Source organism: Amia ocellicauda, chromosome 2 (assembly GCF_036373705.1).
Source record: "Amia ocellicauda isolate fAmiCal2 chromosome 2, fAmiCal2.hap1, whole genome shotgun sequence".
In the NCBI taxonomy this organism is placed as follows: Eukaryota; Metazoa; Chordata; class Actinopteri; order Amiiformes; family Amiidae; genus Amia; species Amia ocellicauda.
The window spans coordinates 21,192,632-21,210,309 of record NC_089851.1 but is presented as its reverse complement, the minus strand read 5'-3'; the positions used below and the strand labels follow the sequence as shown (position 1 = coordinate 21,210,309).

At 41.5% G+C, this 17,678-nt stretch overlaps 1 long non-coding RNA gene across 2 annotated transcripts in view; it reads right to left on the bottom strand.

The window, feature by feature from the left end:
* Positions 1-4,075: 4,075 nt before the first annotated feature.
* Positions 4,076-17,678, bottom strand: part of LOC136767206 (uncharacterized) — a 36,339-nt gene continuing 22,736 nt past the window's right edge. For both annotated transcript variants that reach the window (XR_010821820.1, XR_010821819.1), the window contains 3 exons: positions 8,754-8,847; positions 8,343-8,393; positions 4,076-5,454 (listed from right to left, as the gene is read on the bottom strand). This is a non-coding gene — a long non-coding RNA (uncharacterized LOC136767206). The remainder of the gene's footprint in view (positions 5,455-8,342; positions 8,394-8,753; positions 8,848-17,678) is intronic.

Genomic DNA, 17,678 nt, shown 5'->3' with positions numbered 1-17,678 from the left:
ACTCCGGTGTGAACCTGTAAGGAGCAGTAAAGCTGTGACACACCTGCAAGCCAGGAAGAAACTTTTTTTTCTTGCATGGCCTCTGGCAACATTTGTAACATGAAATAGTCCTTTCTTTGTAAAAAGCTGGAATCTGGATTCTCCCTGACATTGAATCTAATTCAACGAATGCTGAGTTTTGCTTAGAGACTAGTATATACAGTATATATATGTTTGTGTGTCTGTTCAAAAAAGGGGTATTCATGTTTAAATCTGTCATCAGTAACTGCAAAACAATGAACATACACTTTACAATTGACAATTGATTTCTCAAGGAAGAGTCCTTCTTTGCAGCGTCACTTACATCTGCTACTTGTTCTCTGTACACATTTAAATAAAATACATAAAAAATGTACTACAATAAAATAAAAACGAAATGGATGGTGAGTGAAAGTGAGCACAGTAGCTTTTCTGCACATTTTCCAAAACTGATCTTTGTTCTTATTATGACATAAATCTGCAGGGAAACAACCTGTTGCATATCTTATTTGAGATGGTTTTGCAGCTTTAAAGCCAAGTTATTCTGATGTTTTCTGATGTTAAGTCTTTCCTTTTTTTTTTTTAACCAATGACCTTATTGTGACCTTATTGGAAAGTTTAAAGATAGGTTAACAAAATCCAAGGAAGAATTCTTAGTAATTTCATGGCAGAGAAAACAAAAATCTAAAATTTCATGGTGCTCTATCAATTTCACGGATATCATATAGAACGTGAAGTTTGTGAAAAAGCCACATCTTCTGCTCAAGGAAGAGAATTTAATAACTCAGATACATCTCCAGGAGATGGGATCTCCTTGTGGGGGATGGGTGGGTTTCCATATTGAATTGTCAGACCTCTTGTAAAAAGTATGGGAAGGGCACACAGAACAAAATACCCTGAAGTGAAGTAAGATCTCATTTCATCTTGTGTGAGTACCAGCTGATTGCTGTATTCTCTCACTATAAACACTAGGTAGCAATCTTTTATCTTTAACTTGTTTTTCACCTCTTAACTGCTTAACACATCATCCTAACATGGTCAAGCAAGGACCAGATATTCCTATGTAATCAATTGATTAAACACATAACCACGCAGGTCAAAAAGATTGAGTCAAAAGTATGTCAAAATATAAGATAAATATATTGAATATGTGTGAGGTTATTAAATGTATTAGATTGCAATTGTTGTATTGTTCATAATGGAACTCCACCAAGCGTCTACGCTGGTTTATAATAAATTAACATGGTATCATTGTAACTGAACAGTACACAGAAACTACTTTCTACAAGCTTGTCAAGGACCAATATGATCTCCACAGAATCCACTAGATGAAACCATTCTCTTTTTAATAAAATAAGGTCTGTGTTTCTTTGTCTTTCTCCTCCAAAGTGCTTTGACACATATCATTTCATATACAGGGCACTATGTAGGTTTTATATGTTTGGTTGATTGGTTAAACATGTCTTTGGTTTATTTTAAGGAATGAACATGGTGTTTCACAAAGCCATGACTGTTGAGGCAACTTCCAAATGCATGTAAATCCAGTCATTGTTTGTTACAATAATTGAGAGCCATTTGAATAAATTAAGCACATCATTAAAACAGGTACAGTAAGAAGCATGGATCTCAGAAACAAGAATGGCATATGTCTAATGAAACCGATCACAATGTAAATTAAATGTAATATACACCCCTATATATGAAAGCTAAATGCAAACATAAAAAATGTACATTTCATTTGCAGATGACAGCCATCACTAATTAATTAAGGATGTGCATGAAGTCAATATAGTTTATTACCATGAGGATCAGGTTTCCCAAAGCACATGTAATACAGGTAACTAAACATATTTTATTTAAATGTTTCCATAAATGATTTAACATTGCTATACACAGAGTAGGCTAGGTGTGCTCTGAATAGACAACAGCTTCTTTGAAAAACATACTTTAAAGATTGGATAAAAGATGTAAGAAGAAAAAGTAGCAGTTTCTATCTAAACAGAAGTACTGCAGCATATGAAAATAAATCCTTTGAATAATAAAAACATTAGCAGAGCAACCGGTTAGCACCCTGTGATAGATTATCTGTATGTCTGCAGCCACCCCTGCCTGAGAGGACAGTCTGAGCCGATAGTGTATCGAATGGCTTGTTGATTATTCAGACTTCAAAAGAAGAAGGCGATGATGTCTCCAAGGTGGTCTGCAGGGTCCACCTGTCAGTAAGATGCACAACTCAGGGGACTCGATTGGCAAATGAAAGAGTGAATTTCCTCTGCTCTGGGGTTGGGTGATTAGCTTCAGTAATTATGCAAGGCTTGCAGTCTTCATTGTAGTGTTATACAGCAAGTTCCACTTTATACTAAACAGCTTGTGACACCTTTTTTGGTACCTTTCTCTCTTCCTCCCTAGAGATATACCTCATGGCAAGACAACGGCAGATTGAATGGCAATACGACAAAACATCGAATTACATTTTTATTAGTTTGGGGTTTTGTTTATAGACTGAGCTAAATTGATGGGCACTAGAACGAATGGTTTGCAAGCATTTATCTTGAATGGTCATGGTCAGAAAGCATGTCTCTTTATTAGCCAGGCACTTGTCACATCATTTCTTCGGGAGAGAAACGGTTCTCTCCCCAACAGCCACAGAAGTCTGATGTGAGGACAAATGAATGAGGCCACTGAGGCTTAGACAGGAGGGACGTAGGCCTCTGACCTTAAGGGAGACCCAGAACATCAAAGACTGCCCCACAGATGTGTGAGATATTATCTTTCTGGGCCAAGTGAGCATGGTGTGTAGTGATGCAGTAGGGTAGAAAGAGACAAATAACCAAGTCACTAGCTGGCGAGACACTGCTGACTGACACTGTGTCTTTGGAGGATCAGTAAAATCAGGCAGTATGATAACTTGTAACATTAAGGATAATTGTAAACTATTGTAGCATACTATGCACAAGAAGTTTAAAAAATATATAATTATATGTTTAATTTATTTAAGTTTAATTGTTCTCTCACCTGTTAACCGATTTTTCCACATCATATTTTGTTTTAATGTTATTTTTTAGTTTGAGACAGCGTTGGTTGATGTATAAACACAACATTCCAATAAAACACAGCTACCAATACAGATAACACTGGCCCAATTGTTTCCCTGGAGGAGCTGTAGCTGCTGGACTATAATAACATTTATCTAAAAGATGTGGGCCTGGGGACATAGGGGGGAAACCTGAGGAAGCACTGGTTGAGAAGTGGCCACTTTTTTAGAAGAGGAAGAAAAAGGTATCTGTAGAACAATTACAAGGAAAATGGGCAAGAAAGCATTATTTCAAGTATATGGATGTATTATTAAAACCATCCAAGATTCAGTTAAGTCTGAATTTGTAGAAGGGGATGCTGTCCTTTGTATTTTCTACAAATACTTCTGTAATCCATTCCATTGACTTAAGATAGTCAGCATTCTGTGTCAGAAACAAATATGTAAGTATGACTGAACCTTATAGGAATAATACCAAAGTGGGCCTTTAATTATTATATTTTTAGTTTTTAATGCTTTCTTTTCTTTTCTTTCTAAGAAATGCCCTCAGTTTTACAATTCACATGCTCAGCGCTAACAATAATACAGATGAAATGAACTGTTACAATGTTTTAGAAATTATTACCCCATATATCGCTTCATAATCCTTTGGTGGCAACAAATGGGCTTTTCTCTCATATGATTTGTGATGGTTTGTTCCCCTTTGTTTCACTTTACAGAGTGACAAAACTCTGTTCATATCTCCCTGCAGCTGGCATCCCAGTAAATTGTGTTTCCCTGATGATCTATATTCAGTATTCATATGATCTCCACTGAGAGCTCTTAAAACCTGTATGCCTTTTCCACATGTCTTCCTAAAGTTTAATTACTCTATTCAGCTGTGTCTCCAACCCACATTTTTCTTTGATTGTGTGGGAAAGAAGTTCCTCGTATCACTCACCAATTCAACAGACTACAATCTCGTCTTCTAACAATACAGGAGGACATGGCAATTTGGTACATTAAGAAAAAGACCACCTGTACTTAATCTCAAGGAACAAGCCAGGAACTAGAGTATGTGGCTTTTATTTCCTGGAAACACAGTCACATCATTCCAAAAGTACGCTGTTGGGAAAAGCTCAAAGAGAGAATGACAAAGTGAAAAAGGATGTGTTACTGTGTAGCAATGAATTAAATACACCACACACATATTACATCATCATCATCATTATTATTATTATTATTATTATTATTATTATTATTATTATTAAATATTACATATGTATTGATGCCCCTAGTTTTAAGTACACATCATTCAAATTATCATACAACGATCAGCCATAACATTATGACCACTGACAGGTGAAGTGAATAACACTGATAATCTCGTTATCATGGCACCTGTCAGTGGGTGGGATATATTAGGCAGCAAGTGAACATTTTGTCCTCAAAGTTGATGTGTTAGAAGCAGGAAAAATGGGCAAGCGTAAGGATCTGAGCGACTTTGACAAGGGCCAAATTATGATGGCTCGACGACTGGGTCAGATCATCTCCAAAACTGCAGCTTTTGTGGGGTGTTCCCGGTCTGCAGTGGTCAGTACCTATCAAAAGTGGTCCAAGGAAGGAAAAGCGGTGAAACGGCGGCAGGGTCATGGGCGGCCAAGGCTCATTGATGTACATGGGGAGTGAAGGCTGGCCCGTGTGGTCCGATCCAACAGAATTGCTGAAAAAGTGAATGCTGGTTCTGATAGAAAGGTGTCCGAACACACAGTGCATCGCAGTTTGTTGCGTATGGGGCTGCGTAGCCGCAGACCAGTCAGGGTGCCCATGCTGACCACTGTCCACTGCCAAAAGCTACTACAATGGGCACGTGAGCCTCAGAACTGGACCACGGAGCAATGGAAGAAGGTGGCCTGGTCTGATGAATCACGAGTTCAAGGTGTTGACTTGGCTTCCAAATTCCCCAGATCTCAATCCAATCGAGCATCTGTGGGATGTGCTGGACAAACAAGTCTGATCCATGGAGGCCCCACCTCGTAACTTATAGGACTTAAAGGATCTGCTGCTAACGTCTTTGTGCCAGATACCACAGCACACCTTCAGAGGTCTAGTGGAGTCCATGCCTAGACAGGTCATGGCTGTTTTGGCGGCAAAAGGGGGACCTACACAATATTAGGCAGGTGGTCATAATGTTATGGCTGATCAGTGTATATTTTCTTGCATTGTAATTTCAATATTCTAAATTACTGTAGCAATATTTTGGGGTGAAATGGTGTTTGTCTTTGACTAGTTGGAGCACTGAAAGCTAAAGGAAAGCTGTATAACTCTTTATGCTAAGGCAAAAAGTAACTTTATCGAGTTCTTGTTTATTAATGTTGCTGCTGCATCCACTGTTGCCCTGTTGTTGGAAAATGCTGCAGAACCTGGAAAACAGGAAGGAAGAAAGTAACATTAGGTCAGTGTTATAAGGATAATGAATTGAACCAGTAGTTACCTGGGTGGCAGGTGCATTTCTGGTGGTGGTGCGCTCCCTCCTTCTTGCATCTGCATAGTCGGAGATTTAAGGGCTTTATTGTTACTGCCACCCGTGACACCAGTAGGAGCAATATGGAATAGTATGGAAATGATACAAAATTGGCCTTTTATTTGTCTGAGACTGACTTGACTATTTTTATTCATGTCCTATACACAGTCGCAGACAGTGTCACCAAGACTCAGTATGGTACAAAAGAAACGTGATTGTGATAGTTCTGCATGCAAACACACAAACACACACACACAACATCTTTAGAGGGCATGTTAATATTCTGTCTTACTACACTGATATTGTCATTAGGATTCGTTCTTTCAGATCCCATGTGTGTTTACAGTAACTGCGGTGTCAGCCAGCTCTCATCTTGTGCTTGTGCTTTAATGTCACCCAACACAGGACTGTTTGAATCTCTGTGATTAACTTTGATGTTGTTTGTACTTGCAAAGGATATCAGAGACCCTCATTCATAGTCATTCCCTCAATTAATTAGTACTTTAAGACAAACAGGAGCCATGCAAAGTACACATTTCTAAACCCCATGCAGTGTGTTGTGTTTGTGTTTGATCATTTGTCCACATTTTAAATTTAACAAATTACAATTACAATCAATCAACAGTTATACATGAAGTATAAGTACAGTCTCACAATCCAAAACATTTGATGCCAGTCGATAAATACAGGCAGTTCTTTTTTGAGTTTTTGGGGAAAACATTTCAATTAAAGAATCACTGCTAATAAACATTCAGAAAGAAAAGAGAAAGAAAAGCATAATAAATAAATGGAAATAAAAGCAAATTTGTAAAGAGGAAATTATATTTGAATGTGTCTTTGAAAGCTGCAGTGCTAAAGGAATTGATTTATTCCCCACATGAAACCCCTTTATGGCTGTGAATGATACTTCAAATTGGAGGTTTGAGCCGCTTTGCCAGAAACACTGATAGTTTTGTCAGATTCAGAAAAGTAATGAGCCACAACTGCTTCGTTAAGTATCAGAATAAACTGTTCTTGATTAAAACATAATCCTGACACACAGTGAAGGATTCGTTTTAAAATGTCTCCAGGTTAGTCTAGAGTTCCATGCATTTTTCAAATGGTAAAAAAAAAAAACACATAAAAAAGTCAGATGAGGAGGGAGATGACCAAGACTGATTTCACTGTTGGCTGTTTCCTCTAAGACGTGTTTAAGATGGTGATGAAAGTTTGTTATTTGATGGGATTTTCGGCCGTCGTGTAGTGTGAACGCGCCTCACTCCCTCCTGACAGCGCTAGGGAATAACTTTTTCTGTTTGATCTTGATGGCTCTGGTGCTCTGCAGATCACTGCTGGTAAACCTATCACTGGGTGGCACCCAAAAGCCAGCCAATGTGAATATTGAATTGCAGACACATTCTAGCACACATATTTTAACAATTTCCTGTCTTCCATGAAATTATGCTAATATTTTAGTTGAGTTTCCTAAAGTCTGGAACTCAAATTAAGCCTGTCTGTTTCACTTTTATGATAGCCGTTGAAGTCACTTGTAGACAGGCTTCATTGGATTTGAAGATTTATAATGGCAATGCCACAGAGGTGAAACACATCCTGAGGAAGAGGAAAGACTCTCTGTATAGCCAGTGTTTCTCTGCTGTAATAAACTTTATGGTATAGCATTAGGGGAATAGTAACAAATCAGTCAGATGGTATTGGTTTCATTGTGAACTCCATCTCTGCATTGTACACACGGTTTGTAGTTTTAGCATATGTGTACTTTTTAGTTTCCATTCTATTCTATTGCGTGTCTATATCGGTGTAATGCAGTCCCATTTCGCAGTGGTTTGGGAATAAAGGAAATAACTCTTACATAATAAATATTATTGAAGTGTCAAAAGTAGAAACAAAACAAAACTAAAACATTCAGGAGAATAAAAAACAAAAGCATCCTCACTTTCATGATACATTATACAAATTATATATACAGTATGTACAGTACTGGCACTCACAGTGGTCAGAGTTGCCATTTGCAATTGAATTAATGTAATTTATTAAGTATACAAACATTCAGTAATTAACTAATGGCTCCTATAATGGAATTAAACATTTAAACTATACATGTTCTACTATTATTACTACCAAGAAAGTACTTATGCAGAAATGTATAGATACTGAAAATATACATGTTAAAGAAAACATTAAATCTCTCCAATGGACTGTATTGTGTTTTCATTGCTGTTGATTTGTTTGGATAAATACACAAATAATTTCCCCCCAAAATTTGAAAGATGTGAAAATTGAGAGTGGAATACATTTTTCCCTTTAGTTAGACAGATGAGTAAAATCAAAATCCTTTTCTTTCTCTTTTAGTGATGCAAACCCATTACTTTGAAACCCATACATAAAAAAAAATAATAATAATCAGAATAAGATTAGACAAGGGCAATATCTGAAAGTGCCTTCAATGCTGATTTCAGCCATGGCCAACTTTTGAATCGAACTCAAAACATTTCTGGGGGGCATTGTGTGTATGCACTTTCTTATTACCTTTCAGAAGCTGCTTGGCGATAGTGTCATGGACGGTGTTAATGAGGTCTTTTATTCACCAATTTTTATTAAGTTTATTTTTCACTTGCGCTTTATTTAATATGGTTGTGTGTATATTGCTTAGAATTACATTGCTTTTTATTCTTGTGTTTTGATTCTCTTCACCTTATCGTTTGATTCTTATTCATTATTGTCATTATGATTGTTTGCATGTGTGCCTTATTTGTTTTTCATTGAGCGAATCACCTCCACACATCTCACCTGGGTCCATCTGCATCCCATCACCATGCGTCCTCACCTAATCACCCTGCCCTGGGAGAAGATAAAACAGAGCATTGGAGACGAACAGGAGAGATCTCCCCGCATTGGAAATGGGACAGCAGGCTCACGGATTACTGACAGACAGGAGGGGAGGTGGCAGAATGGAGCAGCAGGATCACCACAATCTTATTAGTACTTATTGAGGAACAGTGTGGTGTATAGCTGTTTTCATTGTATATTTTTACTAGCATTTGTGTATTTATTTTTCATGAGGGTTTTAGCTTATTTTATTGCCCCTTTTAATTAAAGGTGATTTTAGTTTTATTGATTGTTAATTTGCACACTTTTATGATTGCAGACTTCATGCCGTGCTATCATTTATTTTTATTGGAATAAATACAATTTACTTACCCGGGTCTATTGCAGTGTTCTGGGGTGCTGGTCCGAACCTGCACGCTGGGTGTGGTTGGTGGCACGAGTTCCCTCCCTCGTTGGCCACTCTTAGCTGTGTGTTACATTTTTTTATTTTATTTTTTTAATAATTTGAATGTTTGCCACTTTAAAGCATCTATAAAACTAGGCAGTCAATCATTTGCCTATTTTAACATGTTTCCAGTAACAGTGGTTTGATTACCAAATTAGTACAAAAATCACCATAACTTAAAACTACAGAACCATCTGTGTGTTCCAATACACAGTTCTATAGAAAATCACCACAAACGCCAATGAAGCACATCAGCTTTATTAAAACACTCTCAGACCTTCAACACTCTTGACTGCTGGAACATTATGTAGATTATATATATTCCCTCAACTTTCTCTGTCCTTTTGGATAATAAATGCACAAAAGAAGCACGCTTCTTGAAACTGTATCCGTGCATGACGTATTATCTTCATTAGACAGGTTCTTTGCAGTTTTCCTGCATTTTTCCAAGTAGCTAAATATTTGACATTTAATATCTTTTTCCTTAAGCTTTCCTTGTCTGCATTCCTGCCTCACCTTATGTTGCTTTGGTTTCCTTGTACACTATGCACTTTGCAGTTTAAAGTTAGCACTTCTCACTATTTTACTTTTTTTTTTAAGCACTCCGTCTAGCAACATGTAAATATGTCTAGCAACATGTCAAATATTATCTTTGTTGGCAACACCAAAGTGAAATCAATACACAGATATCACCAAGCTTTATTAGATGTACTTGACAGTTATGTTGTTTGTATATAATTGCATGAATTTCAGGGCTGGTTTCAGACCCAGATTATTCCTAGTCTTGGATTACCCAATGTTATTTTAGGTAGAGTAGTCCAAGACTACTGCTAATCGAGGTCTGTGAAACGATAGGTTGCGTATGCAACCCTGGTTATCTGAAAAAGGAAGCACTGCCCAAGGGGGAGGGGTTTCTGCACACTTCCTTAGGAACCTGAGCGAAACGTCACTTGGCCATTGGCCCCTGCACTCGTCACTCAGAACAGGTCCCTTCCCACTTCCTGTTCTAAAAAACATGACGTCAGCACAGGTTTGTCCTCTTTTGCCGGTAGCAGGACTCCCCACATGAATTTGCAACCCCTGGGCAGTGCTTCCTTTTTCAGATAATTGGAGTTGACATGAAATGGAGACAACACTTTCGGAAGGAACGCAGGGTTAGGCCGTAGTTTGATCTTGGATGCATCTCCCACAAAGCGGACACGATGGGTGTACAGACAGGCCGTGTAACTCGCTCACGCATTTTGCAGAGTTTCAGTTTCAGCCTAGCTGAGTTTACTGGCTCAAATGAGAAATGAGACCCAGGGGGTTCGCCATCAATCCGGACATGACATGCGGAGATGGCAGCCAGATACACTTTGAGCGTGGACAGGGACTTGCCCTGGTCCAACAGCTCCTGTAGAAATTGTAATATGACCCAGATGGGAGAATTAGTCGGGTCTTGACTGCTGCCTTGGCAACAGGTGCTAAACGTCCACCAGCGGTAGGAATACTCTGACCTCGTAGAGGGGGCACTCACTGACTGAATAGTGGCTACTACCGTATCTGACAGACCCCAGGTAATCAATCGCTCCAGCTCAGGGGCCAGGCCCAGAGCTGGAGGAGGCCCTGATTGGGGTGCCAAAGCGTGCTCTGCACCTGGGACAACAAGTCCACCCTCACTGGGAGCTGCCAAGGTTCTCCGTGGAGAAGGGAGATCAGGATCTGAATCTGCGAGGCCACCAAGGGGCTATCTGTTGCTTGTTCTCTCCTGACCTTCTCCAGGACCACCGGGAGAAGGGGGAGCGGTGGGAATGCGTGTGTGTGGGCTAGAGCGTCGATCCCTAAGGTTCCTGAGTGGTCTTGGACGGAGAACCATAGTGGGCAGTGTGTGGACTCTGCCGAGGCAAAGAGATCCACTTCCGCCCTGCCGAACCGGCTCCACTGCTGTATCATAAGCGGGTGGAGGTGCCATTCCGAGACCGGGGGACCTCCACCATGTTGGACAGGCCTGGGAGGTGAACTGCTCTGATGGAGCGGAACCGTGACTGCGCCCACAGAAGCAGACGGCGTGCTAGACAGTACAGTCTGCGCGACCGGAGACCTCCTTGCCTGTTGATATAGGCGACCACCGCTGTGTTGTCCATCCGAACCAGCACATGTGTGTCCCATAGGACTGGCAGGAAATGAGACGGTCCTGCTTGTAACTCCAGGATGTTGATATGGAGGGCCCGTGCAAGCTCCGTCCACCTGCCTCGGACTCAACGTCCATCGCAGACTGCTCCCCAACTCTGCTTGGAGGCATCTGTCGTCATGACTGCTCGGTGGTAGACTGGCCCCAGGGGCACACCGAGGGTCAAATTGTGGGGGCTCCGCCACCAATGGAGCACCTTCCAGCATACCTGATTGACTGTCACTCGGCATGCTCGATCACGGTGAGGATGCATCTTGAGAGACCTGAACCACCACTGCAACAACCTCAATTGGAGGAGGCTGAGGGGTAGGGTCTGTTATGCAGCCGCTAGGAGGCCCAGCAGCCTCTGGCAAAGGGACACCCTGACACGAGCTCTCAGTCGGAAGAGGGAGAGACAGGTCTGTATTAGGTCAACTCTCTCTGGCTCCAGCGTGTCAAATATGGCAATGGAAGTGAGGCGCAGTCTGAGGAACTGTGCCTGCTGAGTCGGCATCAGGCGGCTCTTATCTCGATTGACCCAGAGGCCCAATTCGGAGAGGTGGCCTAAATTCAGGTTTGTGTGGTTCTGAACCTGCTCCCTCAAGTGAGAACAAACCAGCCAGTCGTCTAGATAAGGACACAGATCCCCTGGCAATGCAAGCGAGCTAACACGACATCCATGCACTTGGAAAATGTGTGTGGGGCTAGAGACAGGCCGACGTGGAGAACAGCAAACTCGAACGCTTGGCCCTCGAAGGCGAAGCGGAGAAACTTCCTGTGCGCCTGCGCAATGGGGATGTGAAAGTAAGCATCTTTCAGATCCACCGTGGTGAACCAGTTGCCGGGCTTGATGGCCTGGGACATGGTGCACAGGTTGAGCATCTTGAAGCACAACACCTCACAACACAACACTTAATGGATTGCTCACTTCTCCAGGAGAGCGGCGATTTCGACACTGCAACGAGTCCCTCACTCGTGTCCACACCACACCTTGGAAGGGGGGTGGACGTGTTTGTAATTGCTGGGAGTAACCAACTGATATAATTTGGAGCACCCAAGAGTCTTGGGTGCGGAGTTGCCAATTTGAGAGTTGCTGGGGGGTGTAAGGGTGGGACAGAGGCTACTGGAACGCCTCAGGGACGGGGCTCAGGTAGTGGGGGAGGTGGGGTCAGGCCAGGCCTTCTCCTACCACGAGCTGCCGTGTGCTGCTGGGGGCCAGGGCAGCGAGCCTGGGGGGGCACCTGCTTGCCAGTGAGATGCTGGTGGAGATCGTCAGGTGGGCAGGGCTGTGGCACTGCTGGACCTGGGGTGCAACAGGGTAAACTCAGGCCTGCTGCAGGGACTGCTCTCTCTCTTGGAGGGTGCGTGACAGCATCTCCTCCACAGAGGGGTTGAAGGTGAAGCCCAGCAAGATGGAGGCATCCATGAGGTGGGTCCTGTCTGCCTCAGGAACTCGTCATGCCTGGGACAGGCAGAGCTGGTGACATGCCGCCACAATGGCTGCCAGGGATCGCCCAGTCGCCCTTGCCCCATGACACATCACCATCACCAGCTGGTCAGCCACCGCCGCTATCTCCGAGATAGGGGGTGGGGTTGGTGATGCGCCATCATGCTCCGGTGGCTCTGCCAGCTGTGCCAAATACAGAGCCAGCAGGCTCTCAGTGTTTCTGAGGCGGACTGTTTGGGCCCTACAGAGCAGCGTCTCTGTCATGCAACACTGCCTATTGGGGCAGGCCAGGTCATGTGGCTCCGCTGACAGCAGAGGTAGGGAGACAAGTGCCGCTATGGTGGAATTTACCAGGGGGAAATTCACCAAGCCTGCTTCTGCTGCGCCCTGGGTCCTGGCAGAAGGTGAGGGCGAGAGGAGTTCATCGCTGAGCGCACATGCATGTGAACAGGGAAACGTGCAGCGGGGGCGCCGGTCTGTGTTTGCCCCAAGGGGCACACAACAACTGAAACGCCTCTGCGACAAGTGGCATGCCTAGCGGGCTTGCCACTGTAAGTGCATCTCCACCCGGCAACGATTATGGACACGGGGAACTGCGACACCAAACGCAACCTTGCTGTTATTGGACAGAACACTGTATGCCGAGCACCAGGTGTTGGATTCAAGTGCCGCGTAGGCCATAGGCTTAACCACACCGTGTGTGCCGGGTTTTCCGGGGACACCGGGTGATGTGGAGTCCGGGGGCCGAAGGGGCCGAGGGTAGTAGACCACCAGCCGTAGCGGGATCTAAAACAGAGGCCTACACACACGGCTAGCAGTGCTCATTCTCAGCGAACTGAGAGAGCAAGATCTCCTATAGCTGCAGCTGCAGGCTGTAGTGCGGATCAAGCCGGCAGAGGAGGCCCTCAAGCGGGTGAGATCTCTTACGACACACCAAGGCTCAGGCCGGGCAGCCGGGCCTCAGATTTTACTGCTGCTGCTAGCGCTCCTGCTAGCACTATATAGACATGACTATTATTTTTAAAGTGTACTATTTGCAGCCCTGGAGCGCGGATGGAACAGAAAAATATAAAAAAATCACTAACACAAATACAAATAGAGACACAGACATGGCCATGAAGCCAACCAACCAAATAATCATTGTTAAATTATAATGAGTGTTCTAATGCCCAGACAAGACACAGAGAGCTCATGTTCTCAAGTCCAGGTGAAATGGCAGAAACCTGCGCTGACGTCACGCTTTATAGAACAGGAAGTGGGAAGGGACCTGTTTTGAGTGACGAGCGCAGGGGCCAATGGCAGCTTTGATAGAGTGACGTTTCGATCAGGTTCCTACGGAAGTGCACAGAAACCCCTCCCCCTTGGGCAGTGCTTCCGACATGAAAGATAACCAGCCATTAATGTATTAAAATTAAATCAGTGTTATCGAAACAGAAGGTGCTGCTTGTGACCATGCTTTCCCTTTTCCGATTATTTTTACTTATTTGAGTGTTTGACACATGAAAATCATCAAAAGAATTAGGCCACCAATAATTTGCTTACTTTGACAATTTTCTAGTTACAGTGGTTTGATTACCAAATTACCCAAGATAAACAAGAAAAACATCAGGGTGTTCTAAAAAAATCACAGATACAAATGAAGCCATCAGAGCTCTTTTAAAATAGTTGTTTAAAAAATCACATTTTTATTTATAAACCTGCATTATGTAAACTTGCTTGCAGTGTGAGATGGATTATGTCACTGATGCTGATCGCTAGCGCTCTGACTCTGATAGTTGGCATTTCTGAGTAAAAGCCTTTCTGTGGTTTGCATTTCCACTGTTGTGTTATATCTGTGTAATTGTAATTGTTAATTATACTGTTGAGGAAAAGTGTTAAAAATACATACAAAGAAAATATGTTTTTATCACAAACCATTACATTATGTTAGCAGAGCTCAAGCTGTTGTCCTTATTGAGAATACATTTGGCTGTATACCTTAGTGATTTGAAGTTTACTGGAAAAGTGGCCATAGGTGCTTTAAGTAAGCCCATCAGTTCAAAGGGAAAAAAGTGGGTGTGCATACATATGAAATTAATCTGTAGTACTGGGAATCTTTTCAAAAAGGAAGCAAGTAATTGTGATGAGGAGCGTGACGCTTCTGTTCATTGACAAATGATTTTCCCCCCCAAGAAATTGGCAGGGAGAGTGCAATATTTTAAAAGAGTAAAATCAATTAATGTGATATTTGAAACCTTTTTACAAGGCACAAGACTGTCAAGAAAAAGACATTTGACATGTCGAGTTTATTTCTGGGCCTAAGGTCGGTGAGATGAATGTGACACCAGAGAAAATGTATGTGGTCAGCCGTTTCTTTCTGTTTGCTGTTGGGACTGCAGTGCATAATGTATGATTAGAGACAGAATGGACCATTATAATGTTCAGTTATACTCCCAGAGCTCTATCAAGTAAGGCTGGAGAAGGTAAAATCTCTATAGTTTTCAGCTGCTTTGTTTTGATTTTGCTATTCAAAGCAGCATTTTCTTAATTGCCTGTGTAGAAGCACCCAATAGCAATGTAGATTTGTGAATATATGGGCTGTGCTTTTATGTTAACAATCTTCCTGCATGTTCTGTTTAAACACCCATAGCAGATCACAATTACATACTGCTTTTGACCAGTTTCTTCACCCCAGAGTGTCTGAATAAAGACACTCAGCAGCCCCAACAGTTATTACCATCATCATCATCATCTTATTCTTCTTCATCATTAGTTGTGCCCATCTGGACAAAAATGACAAGGACTTGTCCATGTCACATGCCTGGTGTAATCCAGCCATAGCCTTTTAAATGTGTCAGTTAAATCATATTTGACTGGACTGATATTCACATGAAAACACAACTATTGTGTATTCATTGATTGAGTGCAGGTGCGAATTGAATATTGAAGAGAAAATGATCAGAAAATAAAAACAAATGGCAACAATGTAAGGAAATGAATGTTTGTAATAAAGAATAATCAGGAAATTGGGCTCAATCTAACAATAAGGAATGACAGACGTAAGAAGTTATGCCAGCTTTTCATGCTTTAAAATGCTGCACATGAGTGAAGGGAAATATTACTGTTCTCTATGCTTAACTAAAGGTGTTTACTAATATATCTGTATATCAATGTGAGTGTTCCATTTATCTATATATTTATGCATGTATGTATTTATGCAGAATCACAATAAAATGATTACCTCATATCTGTTTTTCACTTGCTCAATTTAGGTTTTGTCTAGTAATAATATATATTCATATTTTTACTCAACATCTATGATTTATTTTTAATTTGGTTCAAAGTTTGGGTTCAAACCTGATTTAAATTTTAACTGCATTGTTGTCTCTTACTTTTTCATACAGAATAAAGTGTTCATAACTTCATAGAATTAATGCTCAGCATTGAAAATTTTACCTGACAGGGCACTCCTTAATCCCAAAGTAAAGATTTGTTTCAGTTTTAATGCCTACACTTCAGGATTTTAATCTTATGTTCTGCCCATTGAAAAAACAATCTGAGCCTTCAATGTTTAGATTTAACAGAGCCAGAGAGAGTTAAAAAAATGTACAAGTGATCTGAAAAGAAAACGTTCAACCTTGCCTCTTGGAGACCACAACACAAACCATCAGTGATGTAAAACTATTTGGCAACATGTAATGTATAATTTTATAGCTCCTACAAAATCATGAGTTTCACCATGTGGCAGATCCTTCACCTTTCTACTGTTTGGAGAATTCCCTATTCACATTTGTTTTAAATATTATTACACAAGTAAGACAAATGTATCTTTAGGCTGATGATGGCACTGGGGTATGGGGGTGGGGGGGGGTGCTCCTAGACATATGGCAAGCCATCTGTGCTGTGATTAGGAGTAATGGGCAATACTGTGAGTGAAGGTAAGGCAGGAGACGATACAGTAAGGGAGGGATGTTCAGAGTCTGATGAACAGTAAAGGTTAATCGTGGGAGTTGATAAAGCTTGGCGCTGGGGGATGGGGTGGGATTATTTAGTGTAGGAGCTCTGCAGTTAGTGATGGGTGAGAACAACTTTGAAACACATGCAGATACCTAGCACTTTATCACAGGGAGAACTGAAAATAAATAGTTCTTGCTATCTCCAGTGTAAAAGCTACCCCCTCAGACACCCCTGTTTTCCACACAATAAATGAACAATTGCACACTTCACTAAAACAACAAATAGTGTAATGCTAAAGACGGCAGTCAGCAAACACGCTACTTGGAGCATTGTATGCAGACATCAGACGCCGGCTCCATATCTCCTTAGACACGTATGTTAATCGTGATACCTCCCTGCACCCAGCACCAAGTGAGACCTTTTCCTGGGGATCAAGCAAGGCAGTAGAGATGACTGTATTTGAACTTAGTCTGAAACTTCAAAGCTACACTTCTAATCTTTGGAGTTGCTGTAAAGGAGCTCCCCAAGCCAAACATGTTAGATTTTTGAATGTAACCTGACTCATGCCATTGTCATCACTATAAGGAAGCCACCACTTTGAAACACCGTCTTAAAGTGTAACCCATTTTGGTGCCTTTTCATTCAGCGTAATTGTTATCTTGAATAAGCTTATCTACTGACCTTTTCTCCTAATGCACTTTGCTTGCACATTTCCTAAGGCACCATGGCTTTATTACAATACTGTAGACTATACTGAAGAGAGGGGGGGGAGATGTGACAGAGTCTGAATCACAAAGCAGCTGAAGAGAAAACACAGCGTGAATCTGTCTGTGGAAAGGTCAGACGTAACCAGAGCAAACACAGCATGCAAAAGCCATTTGAAATGTTTATGTAGTTTTTTTAGTATTTTTTTGTCCAGTAGAAAAATATTTAAAAATCAATACATTATAAAATAATTATGTGTGTTTTTTAAAGATGCAGTGGGCCATTGTTTCAAAAACATTTATTTTAATAATTTGCACCAAGACAAAAGGAAGAGACAAATTAAAAAGACAGATTGGTTTCCCTCTCTTGACTAGGTCTCCAAATACACATGTTGTACTTACAGTACATTCAGTGAATTGTATTGGCTGCATGACAACCTTGTTTCCCATTAAGTCCAGTCCTGTAAATAGTCACGTCTGATTTTCCTGTGGTTTCATCTTAGGTACCCTCAGTAATGGAGATTCACGATTCTTCTGTTCTCCATTATTACTGTACTCCATTTCTTCCCCCAGAAAACAAATACCATTGTGGCAAGACCATCCATCCATCAATCCA